Genomic DNA, 13973 nt, shown 5'->3' on the forward strand with positions numbered 1-13973 from the left:
CAAACAAAAACAAACCAAAACAAAGGCAAAGTCTTCTCATGCTTTGTTGATTTAAAAAAAAGCTTTTGACTCAATTTGGCACGAGATATCCTCCATGTACAACGTAAATCACCAAATTATGAAAGCAAAGCAGAATTAGGCCGATACCCACTAATTATCAAAATCCAGAAAAGAGACGTTAAATTCTACAACCACCTAAAAGGAATTGATTCCCAAACCTTCCATAACAAAGTCATCACCTACAGAGAGATGAACCTGGAGAAGAGTCCCCTAAGCAAGCTGGTCCTAGGGATCTGTTCACAAACACAAACACACCCCACAGAGCCCCAGGACAGCAACACAATTAGACCCAACAAAATCATGAGAAAACAAAAAGATAATTACTTGACACATTGGAAAGAATTAACAAAAAAACAGAGCAAACTAGAATGCTATTTGGCCCTAAACAGAGAGTACACAGTGGCAGAATACCTGACCACTGTGACTGACACAAAAGTAAGGAAAGCTTTGACTATGTACAGACTCAGTGAGCATAGCTTTGCTATTGAGAGAGGCCACCGTAGGCAGTCCTGGCTTTCAAGAGAAGACAGGCTATGTGCACACTGCCCACAAAATGAGGTGGAAACTGAGCTGCACTTCCTAACCTCCTGCCAAATGTATGACCATATTAGAGACACATTTTTCCCCCAGATTGCAAAGATCCACAAAGAATTTGAAAACAAACCCAATTTTGATAAACTCCCATATCTACTGGGTGAAATACCACAGTGTGACATCACAGCAGCAAGATTTGTGACCTGTTGCCACAAGAAAAGGGCAACCAGTGAAGAACAAACACCATTGTAAATACAACCCATATTTATGTTTATTTATATTCCCTTGTGTACTTTAACTATTTGCACATCGTTACAACACTGTATATAGACATAATATGACACTTGAAATGTCTTTATTATTTTTTGAACTTCTGTATGTTAAATGTTTACTGTTTATTTTTGTTTATTTCACTTTGGTTTATTATCTATTTCACTTGCTTTGGCAATGTTAACATATGTTTCACATGTTAATAAAGCTCCTTAAATTGAGAGAGACTGCCCACAGTACCTTGTTAATTGTCTTTCAGGTATTTTCTGGTGTAATTCCCCTATTGTCCTATAGATGTCAGTAGAGCATAGTGGTAGAGCTGTAGCTTCATGTAGAAGTAGCTGTAGTTATTACCTAACCACAGATCTAAGATCAGATAATCTAACCCTAATCTCACCCTGAACCATTAGAGGGCTGAAATAATATCTGATCCTAGATCTGTTAGTTAGGGATAGGCTATATAACTCTGATCTACATTATCTGTTAGTTAGGGATAGGCTATATAACTCTGATTTACATTTAAGCATTATAGCCCAAGGGGGTGTGGTTATATGGACAACATACCACGGCTAAGGAGTGCCTGGACACGCCCCTTAGCCTCAGTCTATGGGCCATATACCACAAACCCCTGAGGTGCCTTACTGCCATTATAAACTGATTACCAACATAATTAGAGCAGTAAAAATATGTTATTTGTCGTTCCTGTTGTAAACGGTCTGATATACAACGGCTGTCAGCCAATCAGGGCCCCCAAGTGGCGCAGCGGTCTAAGGCACTGCATCTCAGTGCTAGAGGCGTCACTACAGACCCTGGTTCGATTCCAGGCATTATCACAACCGGCCGTGATTGGGAGTCCCATAGAGCGGTGCACAATTGGCTCAGCATGGCTGGGGTAGGCCGTCATTGTAAATAAGAATTTGTTCTTAACTCACTTGCCTGGTTAAATAAAACATATATAAATACATTTTAAAAATAAATTAAATTAAAATCAGCATTCAAGGCTTGAACACCACTGTTTATAATATCTGATCCTAGAGCTGTTAGTTAGGCTCCATATCTCTGACTTTAATTATTTGTTTTCTTTATCTCTTACTTTTTAAAAATGTTCTTTTTAGGTATTTTCTTAAAACTGCATCGTTGGTTAAGAGCTTGTAAGTTAGCATAGCGTTGTATTTGGCGCATGTGACAAATAACATTTGATTTGATTTATAATATCTGACGTTAGACTCGCATTTAAACTCAGGTAACCTCATAGAATAGATCAACAACTGATACTCTCCTGCCTGGTGTCCGTCATCCGTCCGTCCGTCCCTACTCCTCTCCTCTCCTCTCCTCTCCTCTCCTCTCCTCTCCTCTCCTCTCCTCTCCTCTCCTCTCCTCTCCTCTCCTCTCCTCTCCTCTTCCTCTCCTCTTCCTCTCCTCTCCCCTTCTCTCCTCTTCTCTCCTCTTCCTCTCCTCTCCCCTTCTCTTCTTCTCTATTCTGTCTGCTTTCCTGTCTTACTCAATCACTTTCTTTTCCTCCCCCCATCATACCAAACAGCTAATAGCAGTAGGCTGTTAGTACACACACACACACACACACACACACACACACACACACACACACACACACACACACACACACACACACACACACACACACACACACACACACACACACACACACACACACACACACACACACACACACACACACACACACACACACACACACACACACACACGGGGACAGATGGACCGATTCTGGCTCTATAATTGTTTTAATTTCTCTTAACGAAGGGTCTGGTTCCATCCGAAATGGATCCCTATTCCCTATGTAGTGTACTACTTCCCCATAGGACCCTGGTCAAAATTAGTGCACTACATTGGGGATAGTGTGCCATTTGGGAGGCAAACTCAGAAAATAAATAGTAGAATCCATCCAGACGACCTTATAATGGAGCCATTGTCTACAGGCTGAGAGAGGAGGAGAGAGGAGGAGAGAGGAGGGCTGGAGGAGGGCTGGAAGATGAGGGAGAGAGGTGGGGAGGGAGGGAGGGAGGGAGGGAGGAGGGCGGAGATGAGGGGGAGAGGAGGGGGAGGAGAGGGAGAGGAGGGAGGAGGATGAGGGTTCAGATGGAGAAGAGAGGAGGGAGAGAGGAGGGTGGAGGATGAGGGAGAGAGGAGGGGTGGAGGATGAGGGAGAGAGAGAGGAGGGGTGGAGGATGAGGGAAGAGAGAGGAGGGGTGGAGGACCGGGGGTTCAGATGAGGGAGAGAGGAGAGAGGAGGGAGGGAGGACGAGGGAGGAGAGAGGAGCGAGGAGAGAGGGAGGACGGGGGAAGAGAGAGGAGGGGTGGAGGACCGGGGGTTCAGATGAGGGAGAGAGGAGAGAGGAGGGAGGGAGGACGAGGGAGGAGAGAGGAGAGAGGAGAGAGGGAGGACGGGGGAGGAGAGAGGAGGGGTGGAGGACCGGGGGTTCAGATGAGGGAGAGAGGAGAGAGGAGAGAGGGAGGACGGGGGAGGAGAGAGGAGGGGTGGAGGACCGGGGGTCAGATGAGGGAGAGAGGAGAGAGGAGAGACGGAGGAGAGAGGAGAGAGGAGAGAGGGAGGACGGGGGAGGAGAGAGGAGGGAAAGGGGATCAAGCTGGAGCGCTCATGTCTAAATTATGCAACCTTCTTTTCCTTAATTTTTTTGCACACTTGCTCTTTATTCATTTTGTATGTCTTCATCAGTCCTGTCATCTTGTCTTCTCCTGAAAGGTATCCCCCTCCCCTTTCTCTCTCTCTCGTTCCTGCAGTGTCTTTTTGTTCATTCTATTTCCATCTCTTCATTCTGTCTCCCCTTTCGCTTTCTTTCTCTCCCCCCTCTCTTTTCCTCTGTCTCTCTAAGTTCAATGCCAGTAGTGCATTTTCAGTAGTTCCACACTAATGGAAACCACGTTCTCCGTCTGTGAAGTGGAGGAAGATTGATCACCTGTTACCACACACACACACACACACACACACACACACACACACACACACACACACACACACACACACACACACACACACACACACACACACACACACACACACACACACACACACACACACACACACACACACACTCTGTGTGACGTGTGTCTTGCCTCTCAAAGCTCCTTATTGACAAATAATCCTCTCAGAATAAACCGGTCTCCCACTTTTACTCTTTCATTCCATCCCCCTTTACCGTCACCCCCCCCCTCTCTCCTCCCCTCCGTCTAAACATCTTCTCTGTGTGTTTCTGAAAATCTGAAGTAACCAACGCTAGTTCTCTGTTCTCCAACATCATACGGTTGAAGTCGGAAGTTTACATACACCTTTGCCAAATACATTTAATAAACTCAGTTTTTCACAATTCCTGTCATTTAATCCTAGTAAAAATTCCCTGTCTTAGGTCAGTTAGGATCACCACTTTATTTTAAGAATGTGAAATGTCAGAATAATAGTAGAGAGAATGATTTATTTCAGCTTTTATTTATTTCATTACATTCCCAGTGGGTCAGAAGTTTACATACACTTAATTAGTATTCGGTAGCATTGCCTTTACATTGTTTAACTTGGGTCAAACGTTTCGGGTAGCCTTCCACAAGCTTCCCACAATAAGAAGGTGAATTTTGGCCCATTCTTCCTGACAGAGCTGGTGTAACTGAGTCAGGATTGTAGGCCTCCTTGCTCGCACATGCTTTTTCAGTTCTGCCCACAAATGTTCTATAGGATTGAGGTCAGGGCTTTGTGATGGCCACTCCAATACCTTGAATTTGTTGTCCTTAAGCCATTTTGCCACAACTTTGGAAGTATGCTTGGGGTCATTGTCCATTTGGAAGACCCATTTGCGACCAAGCTTTAACTTCCTGACTGATGTCTGGAGATGTTGATTCAGTATATTCACATAATTTTACTGCCTCATGATGCAATCTATTTTGTGAAGTGCACCAGTCCCTCCTGCAGCAAAGCACCCCCACAACATGATGCTGCCACCCCCGTGCTTCACGGTTGGGATGGTGTTCTTCGGCTTGTAAGCTCCCCCTTTTTCCTCCAAACATAACGATGGTCATTATGGCCAAACAGTTCTATTTTTGTTTCGTCAAACCAGAGGACATTTCTCCAAAAAATAACGATCTTTGTCCCCATGTGCAGTTGCAAGCCGTCATCTGGCTTTTTTTATGGCGGTTTTGGAGCAGTGGCTTCTTCCTTGCTGAGCGGCCTTTCAGGTTATGTCGATATAGGACTCGTTTTACTGTGGATATAGATACTTTTGTACCTGTTTCCTCCAGCATCTTCACAAGGTCCTTTGATTTTTCTGGGATTGATTTGCACTTTTCGCACCAAAGTGCATTTATCTCTAGGAGACAGAACGCGTCTCCTTCCTTAGTAGTATGACGGCTGCGTGGTCCCATGGTGTTTATACTTGCGTACTATTGTTTGTACAGATGAACGTGGTACCTTCAGGCGTTTGGAAATTGCTCCCAAGGATGAACCAGATTTGTGGAGGTCTTGGCTGATTTCTTTTGATTTTCCCATGATGTCAAGCAAATAGGCACTGAGTTTGAAAGTAGGCCTTGAAATACATCCACAGGTACACCTCCAATTGACTCAAATTGTGTAAATTAGCCTATCAGAAGCTTCTAAAGCTATTACATTATTTTCTGGAATTTTCCAAGCAGTTTAAAAGCACAGTCAACTTAGTGTATGTAAACTTCTGACCCACTGGAATTGTGATACAGTGAAATAATCTGTCTGTAAACAATTGTTGGAAAAATTACTTGTGTCAAGCACAAAGTAGATGTCCTAACTGACTTGCCAAAACTATAGTTCGTTAACAAGAAATTTGTGGAGTGGTTGAGAAACTAGTTTTAATGACTCCAACCTAAGTGTATGTAAACTTCCCACTTCAACTGTATTTAGTGACATCAGTAACCAGCTAAGGGACTCTAGTTCTGTGATCGCCAACATTATATTTAGTGACGTCAGTAACCAGCTAGGGGACTCTAGTTCTGTGATCGCCAACATTATATTTAGTGACGTCAGTAACCAGCTAGGGACTCTAGTTCTGTGATCGCCAACATTATATTTAGTGACGTCAGTAACCAGCTAGGGACTCTAGTTCTGTGATCGCCAACATTATATTTAGTGACGTCAGTAACAAGCTAGGGGACTCTAGTTCTGTGATCGCCAACATTATATTTAGTGACGTCAGTAACCAGCTAGGGACTCTAGTTCTGTGTCCGCCAACATTATATTTAGTGATGTCAGTAACCAGCTAGGGACTCTAGTTCTGTGATCGCCAACATTATATTTAGTGACGTCAGTAACCAGCTAGGGACTCTAGTTCTGTGTCCGCCAACATTATATTTAGTGACGTCAGTAACCAGCTAGGGGACTCTAGTTCTGTGATCGCCAACATTATATTTAGTGACGTCAGTAACCAGCTAGGGGACTCTAGTTCTGTGATCGCCAACATTATATTTAGTGACGTCAGTAACCAGCTAGGGACTCTAGTTCTGTGATCGCCAACATTATATTTAGTGACGTCAGTAACCAGCTAGGGGCTCTAGTTCTGTGATCGCCAACATTATATTTAGTGACGTCAGTAACAAGCTAGGGGACTCTAGTTCTGTGATCGCCAACATTATATTTAGTGACGTCAGTAACCAGCTAGGGACTCTAGTTCTGTGTCCGCCAACATTATATTTAGTGACGTCAGTAACCAGCTAGGGGACTCTAGTTCTGTGATCGCCAACATTATATTTAGTGACGTCAGTAACCAGCTAGGGGACTCTAGTTCTGTGTCCGCCAACATTATATTTAGTGACGTCAGTAACCAGCTAGGGGACTCTAGTTCTGTGTCCGCCAACATTATATTTAGTGACGTCAGTAACCAGCTAGGGGGCTCTTTCTATTTGACCTGCAGCTGGCGCTTCTGGAACATTCGGAACATTCTCTGACGCACATCCACACACTTGAGGTTGCAGTGCGACACTAAACTCGGTCCCACTAGAAAACAAAGAGGCACCAAACAAAGAGTCCTACCACTTGACAGGGAATAATTGCTTGTTTGCGTGCGAGTGAGGAGGGAGATGGAGGGAGAGGAGGAGAGTACTTTTCGGAGTACCCCCTCTTACCCAGGGGAATTCCCTTGTTGACAGCATACACACGTAATTGAAGTTATTTAATTAGCGAACGTCTTACATCGACAAAAGCCTTGACGTAGACGATGACATAAGCGATGACATAGGAGCTTCTTTAAGAAGAAAACAGTGCTTTCTTCCTCATTTCAGCGTACATTTTTACCACCCCGTTCTTTCTTTCTCTCTCTACCATCTCCTTTCTCTCTCTACCATCTCCTTTCTCTCTCTACCTTCTCTGTTCTCTCTTTCTCTCTCTCTGCCTTCTCCGTTCTTTCTTTCTCTCTCTACCATCTCCTTTCTCTCTCTACCTTCTCTGTTCTCTCTTTCTCTCTCTCTGCCTTCTCCGGTCTCTCTCTCTCTCTCTCTGCCTTCTCCGTTCTTTCTTTCTCTCTCTACCTTCTCCAGTCTCTCTTTCTCTCTCTGCCTTCTCCGGTCCCTCTTTCTCTCTCTGCCAATGGCGACAGCTAGTCTTACTGGGGTTTGCATTGACACAGTAGAGGTGCAGTTTGATGGAAACAGCAGTGATTGAGTTTTGAGGAGGAATAGAAAGAGAATGATGTGTGTGTGTGTGTGTGTGTGTGTGTGTGTGTGTGTGTGTGTGTGTGTGTGTGTGTGTGTGTGTGTGTGTGTGTGTGTGTGTGTGTGTGTGTGTGTGTGTGTGTGTGCGTGAGTGCGTGCGTGCGTGCGTGTGTGTGTGTAAATACACCAGGCTCAGGTCCAGCGCTCGTTGGGCAGCACAGTGTCACTCCAACAGAGAGCTGCGGGTGGTCGACTTCTGAGAAAAAGAGGCGGGACTAAGGGCGGGGGCTGATGTTGACGGACAGGGCAGCAGCCCAATGTCTAAACATGACTCTGAAGTACTGGATGTAGAGGAGGATGAAGAGGGGGTACCCTTTGTTGTGGAGTTTGTAGTGTGTGTGTGTGTGTGTGTCGGGGGAAAGGGGGGTTTGGCGTCCTCTGTGTATGTACTTGGTGACCCCTCCAACATTCTCCCTCCCTCCCTCCCTCCCTCCCTCCCTCCCTCCCTCCCGTTCTTTCTAAGCTACTGTCTTTCAACCCTTCTCATGTGAACTCGGCCGCTCCTCTCCTCTCTCCATGTCATCCTGTTTTCCTACGCCAGGCTGCTGGCAGGTCAAGTGTTTTGGTCAAGAGGTAAGGCTGGAATAGGATGCCAGGGAAAATGGATGAGTTAAGACTGGGGGAGAGGGTGAGGGGTGGGTGAAGACTGGGGGAGAGGGTGAGGGGTGGGTCAAGACTGGGGGAGAGGGTGAGGGGTGGGCCAAGACTGGGGGAGAGGGTGAGGGGTGGGCCAAGACTGGGGGAGAGGGTGAGGGGTGGGCCAAGACTGGGGGAGAGGGTGAGGGGTGGGTCAAGACTGGGGGAGAGGGTGAGGGGTGGGTCAAGACTGGGGGAGAGGGTGAGGGGTGGGCCAAGACTGGGGGAGAGGGTGAGGGGTGGGTCAAGACTGGGGGAGAGGGTGAGGGGTGGGTTAAGACTGGGGGAGAGGGTGAGGGGTGGGTTAAGACTGGGGGAGAGGGTGAGGGGTGGGCCAAGACTGGGGGAGAGGGTGAGGGGTGGGTCAAGACTGGGGGAGAGGGTGAGGGGTGGGTGAAGACTGGGGGAGAGGGTGAGGGGTGGGTCAAGACTGGGGGAGAGGGTGAGGGTTGGGTGAAGACTGGGGGAGAGGGTGAGGGGTGGGTCAAGACTGGGGGAGAGGGTGAGAGGTGGGTGAAGACTGGGGGTGAGGGTGAGAGGTGGGTTAAGACTGGGGGAGAGGGTGAGGGGTGGGTCAAGACTGGGGGAGAGGGTGAGGGGTGGGTCAAGACTGGGGGAGAGGGTGAGGGGTGGGTCAAGACTGGGGGAGAGGGTGAGGGGTGGGTCAAGACTGGGGGAGAGGGTGAGGGGTGGGACAAGACTGGGGGAGAGGGTGAGGGGTGGGTCAAGACTGGGGGAGAGGGTGAGGGGTGGGTCAAGACTGGGGGAGAGGGTGAGGGGTGGGTCAAGACTGGGGGAGAGGGTGAGGGGTGGGTCAAGACTGGGGGAGAGGGTGAGGGGTGGGTCAAGACTGGTGGAGAGGGTGAGGGGTGGGTTAAGACTGGGGGAGAGGGTGAGGGGTGGGTTAAGACTGGGGGAGAGGGGTGGGTCAAGACTGGGGGAGAGGGTGAGGGGTGGGTCAAGACTGGGGGAGAGGGTGAGGGGTGGGTCAAGACTGGGGGAGAGGGTGAGGGGTGGGTGAAGACTGGGGGAGAGGGTGAGGGGTGGGTTAAGACTGGGGGAGAGGGGTGGGTGAAGACTGGGGGAGAGGGTGAGGGGTGGGTCAAGACTGGGGGAGAGGGTGAGGGGTGGATGAAGACTGGGGGAGAGGGTGAGGGGTGGGCCAAGACTGGGGGAGAGGGTGAGGGGTGGGCCAAGACTGGGGGAGAGGGTGAGGGGTGGGCCAAGACTGGGGGAGAGGGTGAGGGGTGGGTGAAGACTGGGGGAGAGGGTGAGGGGTGGGTCAAGACTGGGGGAGAGGGTGAGGGGTGGGCCAAGACTGGGGGAGAGGGTGAGGGGTGGGCCAAGACTGGGGGAGAGGGTGAGGGGTGGGCCAAGACTGGGGGAGAGGGTGAGGGGTGGGTATAGACTGGGGGAGAGGGTGAGGGGTGGGTCAAGACTGGGGGAGAGGGTGAGGGGTGGGCCAAGACTGGGGGAGAGGGTGAGGGGTGGGTCAAGACTGGGGGAGAGGGTGAGGGGTGGGTTAAGACTGGGGGAGAGGGTGAGGGGTGGGTTAAGACTGGGGGAGAGGGTGAGGGGTGGGCCAAGACTGGGGGAGAGGGTGAGGGGTGGGTCAAGACTGGGGGAGAGGGTGAGGGGTGGGTGAAGACTGGGGGAGAGGGTGAGGGGTGGGTCAAGACTGGGGGAGAGGGTGAGGGTTGGGTGAAGACTGGGGGAGAGGGTGAGGGGTGGGTCAAGACTGGGGGAGAGGGTGAGAGGTGGGTGAAGACTGGGGGTGAGGGTGAGAGGTGGGTTAAGACTGGGGGAGAGGGTGAGGGGTGGGTCAAGACTGGGGGAGAGGGTGAGGGGTGGGTCAAGACTGGGGGAGAGGGTGAGGGGTAGGTCAAGACTGGGGGAGAGGGTGAGGGGTGGGTCAAGACTGGGGGAGAGGGTGGGGGGTGGGACAAGACTGGGGGAGAGGGTGAGGGGTGGGTCAAGACTGGGGGAGAGGGTGAGGGGTGGGTCAAGACTGGGGGATAGGGTGAGGGGTGGGTCAAGACTGGGGGAGAGGGTGAGGGGTGGGTCAAGACTGGGGGAGAGGGTGAGGGGTGGGTCAAGACTGGTGGAGAGGGTGAGGGGTGGGTTAAGACTGGGGGAGAGGGTGAGGGGTGGGTTAAGACTGGGGGAGAGGGGTGGGTCAAGACTGGGGGAGAGGGTGAGGGGTGGGTCAAGACTGGGGGAGAGGGTGAGGGGTGGGTCAAGACTGGGGGAGAGGGTGAGGGGTGGGTGAAGACTGGGGGAGAGGGTGAGGGGTGGGTTAAGACTGGGGGAGAGGGGTGGGTGAAGACTGGGGGAGAGGGTGAGGGGTGGGTGAAGACTGGGGGAGAGGGTGAGGGGTGGATGAAGACTGGGGGAGAGGGTGAGGGGTGGGTCAAGACTGGGGGAGAGGGTGAGAGGTGGGTCAAGACTGGTGGAGAGGGTGAGGGGTGGGTTAAGACTGGGGGAGAGGGTGAGGGGTGGGTCAAGACTGGGGGAGAGGGTGAGGGGTGGGTCAAGACTGGGGGAGAGGGTGAGAGGTGGGTTAAGACTGGGGGAGAGGGTGAGAGGTGGGTTAAGACTGGGGGAGAGGGTGAGGGGTGGGTTAAGACTGGGGGAGAGGGTGAGGGGTGGGTCAAGACTGGGGGAGAGGGTGAGAGGTGGGTTAAGACTGGGGGAGAGGGTGAGAGGTGGGTTAAGACTGGGGGAGAGGGTGAGGGGTGGGTTAAGACTGGGGGAGAGGGTGAGGGGTGGGTTAAGACTGAGGGAGAGGGTGAGGGGTGGGTTAAGACTGGGGGAGAGGGTGAGGGGTGGGTTAAGACTGGGGGAGAGGGTGAGGGGTGGGTTAAGACTGGGGGAGAGGGTGAGGGGTGGGTTAAGACTGGGGGAGAGGGTGAGGGGTGGGTTAAGACTGGGGGAGAGGGTGAGGGGTGGGTTAAGACTGGGGGAGAGGGTGAGGGGTGGGTTAAGACTGGGGGAGAGGGTGAGAGGTGGGTTAAGACTGGGGGAGAGGGTGAGGGGTGGGTCAAGACTGGGGGAGAGGGTGAGAGGTGGGTCAAGACTGGGGGAGAGGGTGAGGGGTGGGTTAAGACTGGGGGAGAGGGTGAGGGGTGGGTTAAGACTGGGGGAGAGGGTGAGAGGTGGGTTAAGACTGGGGGAGAGGGTGAGGGGTGGGACAAGGCTGGGGGAGAGGGTGAGGGGTGGGTTAAGACTGGGGGAGAGGGTGAGGGGTGGGACAAGGCTGGGGGAGAGGGTGAGGGGTGGGTTAAGACTGGGGGAGAGGGTGAGGGGTGGGTTAAGACTGGGGGAGAGGGTGAGGGGTGGGTTAAGACTGGGGGAGAGGGTGAGGGGTGGGTTAAGACTGGGGGAGAGGGTGAGGGGTGGGTTAAGACTGGGGGAGAGGGTGAGAGGTGGGTTAAGACTGGGGGAGAGGGTGAGAGGTGGGTTAAGACTGGGGGAGAGGGTGAGGGGTGGGTTAAGACTGGGGGAGAGGGTGAGGGGTGGGTTAAGACTGAGGGAGAGGGTGAGGGGTGGGTTAAGACTGGGGGAGAGGGTGAGGGGTGGGTTAAGACTGGGGGAGAGGGTGAGGGGTGGGTTAAGACTGGGGGAGAGGGTGAGGGGTGGGTTAAGACTGGGGGAGAGGGTGAGGGGTGGGTTAAGACTGGGGGAGAGGGTGAGGGGTGGGTTAAGACTGGGGGAGAGGGTGAGGGGTGGGTTAAGACTGGGGGAGAGGGTGAGAGGTGGGTTAAGACTGGGGGAGAGGGTGAGGGGTGGGTCAAGACTGGGGGAGAGGGTGAGAGGTGGGTCAAGACTGGGGGAGAGGGTGAGGGGTGGGTTAAGACTGGGGGAGAGGGTGAGGGGTGGGTTAAGACTGGGGGAGAGGGTGAGAGGTGGGTTAAGACTGGGGGAGAGGGTGAGTTAACCCCCCTGTAATTCCCCCTACTCCCCTCCCCTACCTCTGCCCCAGCCTTGACCGACCCCCCTACTCCCCTCCCCTACCCCTGCCCCAGCCTTGACCGACCCCCTTCTCCCCTCCACTACCTGTGCCCCAGCCTTGACCAACCCCCTTCTCCCCTCCCCTACCCCTGCCCCAGCCTTGACCGACCCCCCTTCTCCCCTCCCCTACCCCTGCCCCAGCCTTGACCGACCTTTTCCCTGGGGTTGGTATGACTCCAAAGTAAAGAACATTCCACTGTGTTTGTTTAGTTATTGTGAGTTTCCCCTCCTGTTCTAGGCTGGTGTTGTTCCCAGGTCCGTACAGGAACGTCTGGTATTGTCTTCCACCTTGCTTTTAACAGCTAAGAAACACTATTCCACAGAGCTAGGGACAGGATGTTGTTTGTGATTGGTCAGATCTTTAGGTCTCAAAAAACATGACCCTGCCAACCCCTCTACCCTTTCAAGAGGGTCACATGGTCAAGCAGTCGACTTTGTGTTGACTTCCTGCTACTGTATTTATCCTTTCCTGTTCTTACTGTCCTCTCCTCTCCTCTCCTCTTCCCCCTCTCCTCTCCTCTCCTCTCCTCTCCTCTCCTCTCCTCTTCCCCCCTCTCCTCTCCTCTCCTCTCCTTTCCCCCCCTCTCCTCTCATCTCCTCTCCTCTCCTCTTCCCCCCTCTCCCCCCCTCTCCTCTCCTCTCCTCTCCTCTCCTCTCCTCTCCTCTTCCCCCCTCTCCTCTTCCCCCCTCTCCTCTCCTCTCCTCTCCTCTCCTCTCCTTTTCCCCCCTCTCCTCTCCTCTCCTCTCCTTTCCTTTTCCCCCCTCTCCTCTCTTCTCCCCTCCTCTCCTCTCCTTTTCCCCCCTCTCCTCTCCTCTCCTCTCCTTTCCCCCCCTCTCCTCTCCTCTCCTCTCTCTCTCATCCCTCATTCCAACCCAATCTCTCATTCCCTCCCTCAATCATCTTTATTTATTTTTATTTTTATTTTTTTTATTTCACCTTTATTTAACCAGGTAGGCAAGTTGAGAACAAGTTCTCATTTACAACTGCGACCTGGCCAAGATAAAGCAAAGCAGTGCGACACAAACAACAACACAGAGTCACACATGGAATAAACAAACATACAGTCAATAACACAATAGGAAAAGTCTATATACAGTGTGTGCAAATTAAGTAAGATTAGGGAGGTAAGGCAATAAATAGGCCATAGTGGTGAAATAATTACAATTTAGCAATTAAACACTGGAGTGATAGATGTGCAGAAGATGAATGTGCAAGTAGAGATACTGGGGTACAAAGGAGAAAAAACAAAAAAACAAAATGTGTCACGGCCGTTGAAAGAACTGGACCAAAGCCCAGCGTGGTGAGCGTACATATTCCTTTTGATGATGCCGACAAAAACAATAAACAAAAACAACCGTGAAGCTTAAGGGCTATAGTGCCACAAACAAAGTCAACTTCCCACACTGAGAGGAGGGAAAAAGGGTTACCTAAGAATGGTTCCCAATCAGAGACAACGATAGACAGCTGTCCCTGATTGAGAACCATACCCCGCCAAAACATAGAAATACAAAATCATAGAAAACAAAAACATCGAATGCCCATCCCAAATCACACCCTGACCAAACCAAATAGAGACATACAAAGGCTCTCTAATGTCAGGGCGTGACAATATGGGGATGAGGTAGTTGGATGGGCTATTTACAGATGGGCTGTGTACAGGTGCAGTGATCTGTAAGCTGCTCTGACAGCTGGTGCATCTCTCCATGCAAACATATTTTCTAAAATTCTCATGTTCTTGTCTCTAAAA

Source organism: Salvelinus fontinalis, chromosome 11 (assembly GCF_029448725.1).
Source record: "Salvelinus fontinalis isolate EN_2023a chromosome 11, ASM2944872v1, whole genome shotgun sequence".
Classification (NCBI taxonomy): Eukaryota; Metazoa; Chordata; class Actinopteri; order Salmoniformes; family Salmonidae; genus Salvelinus; species Salvelinus fontinalis.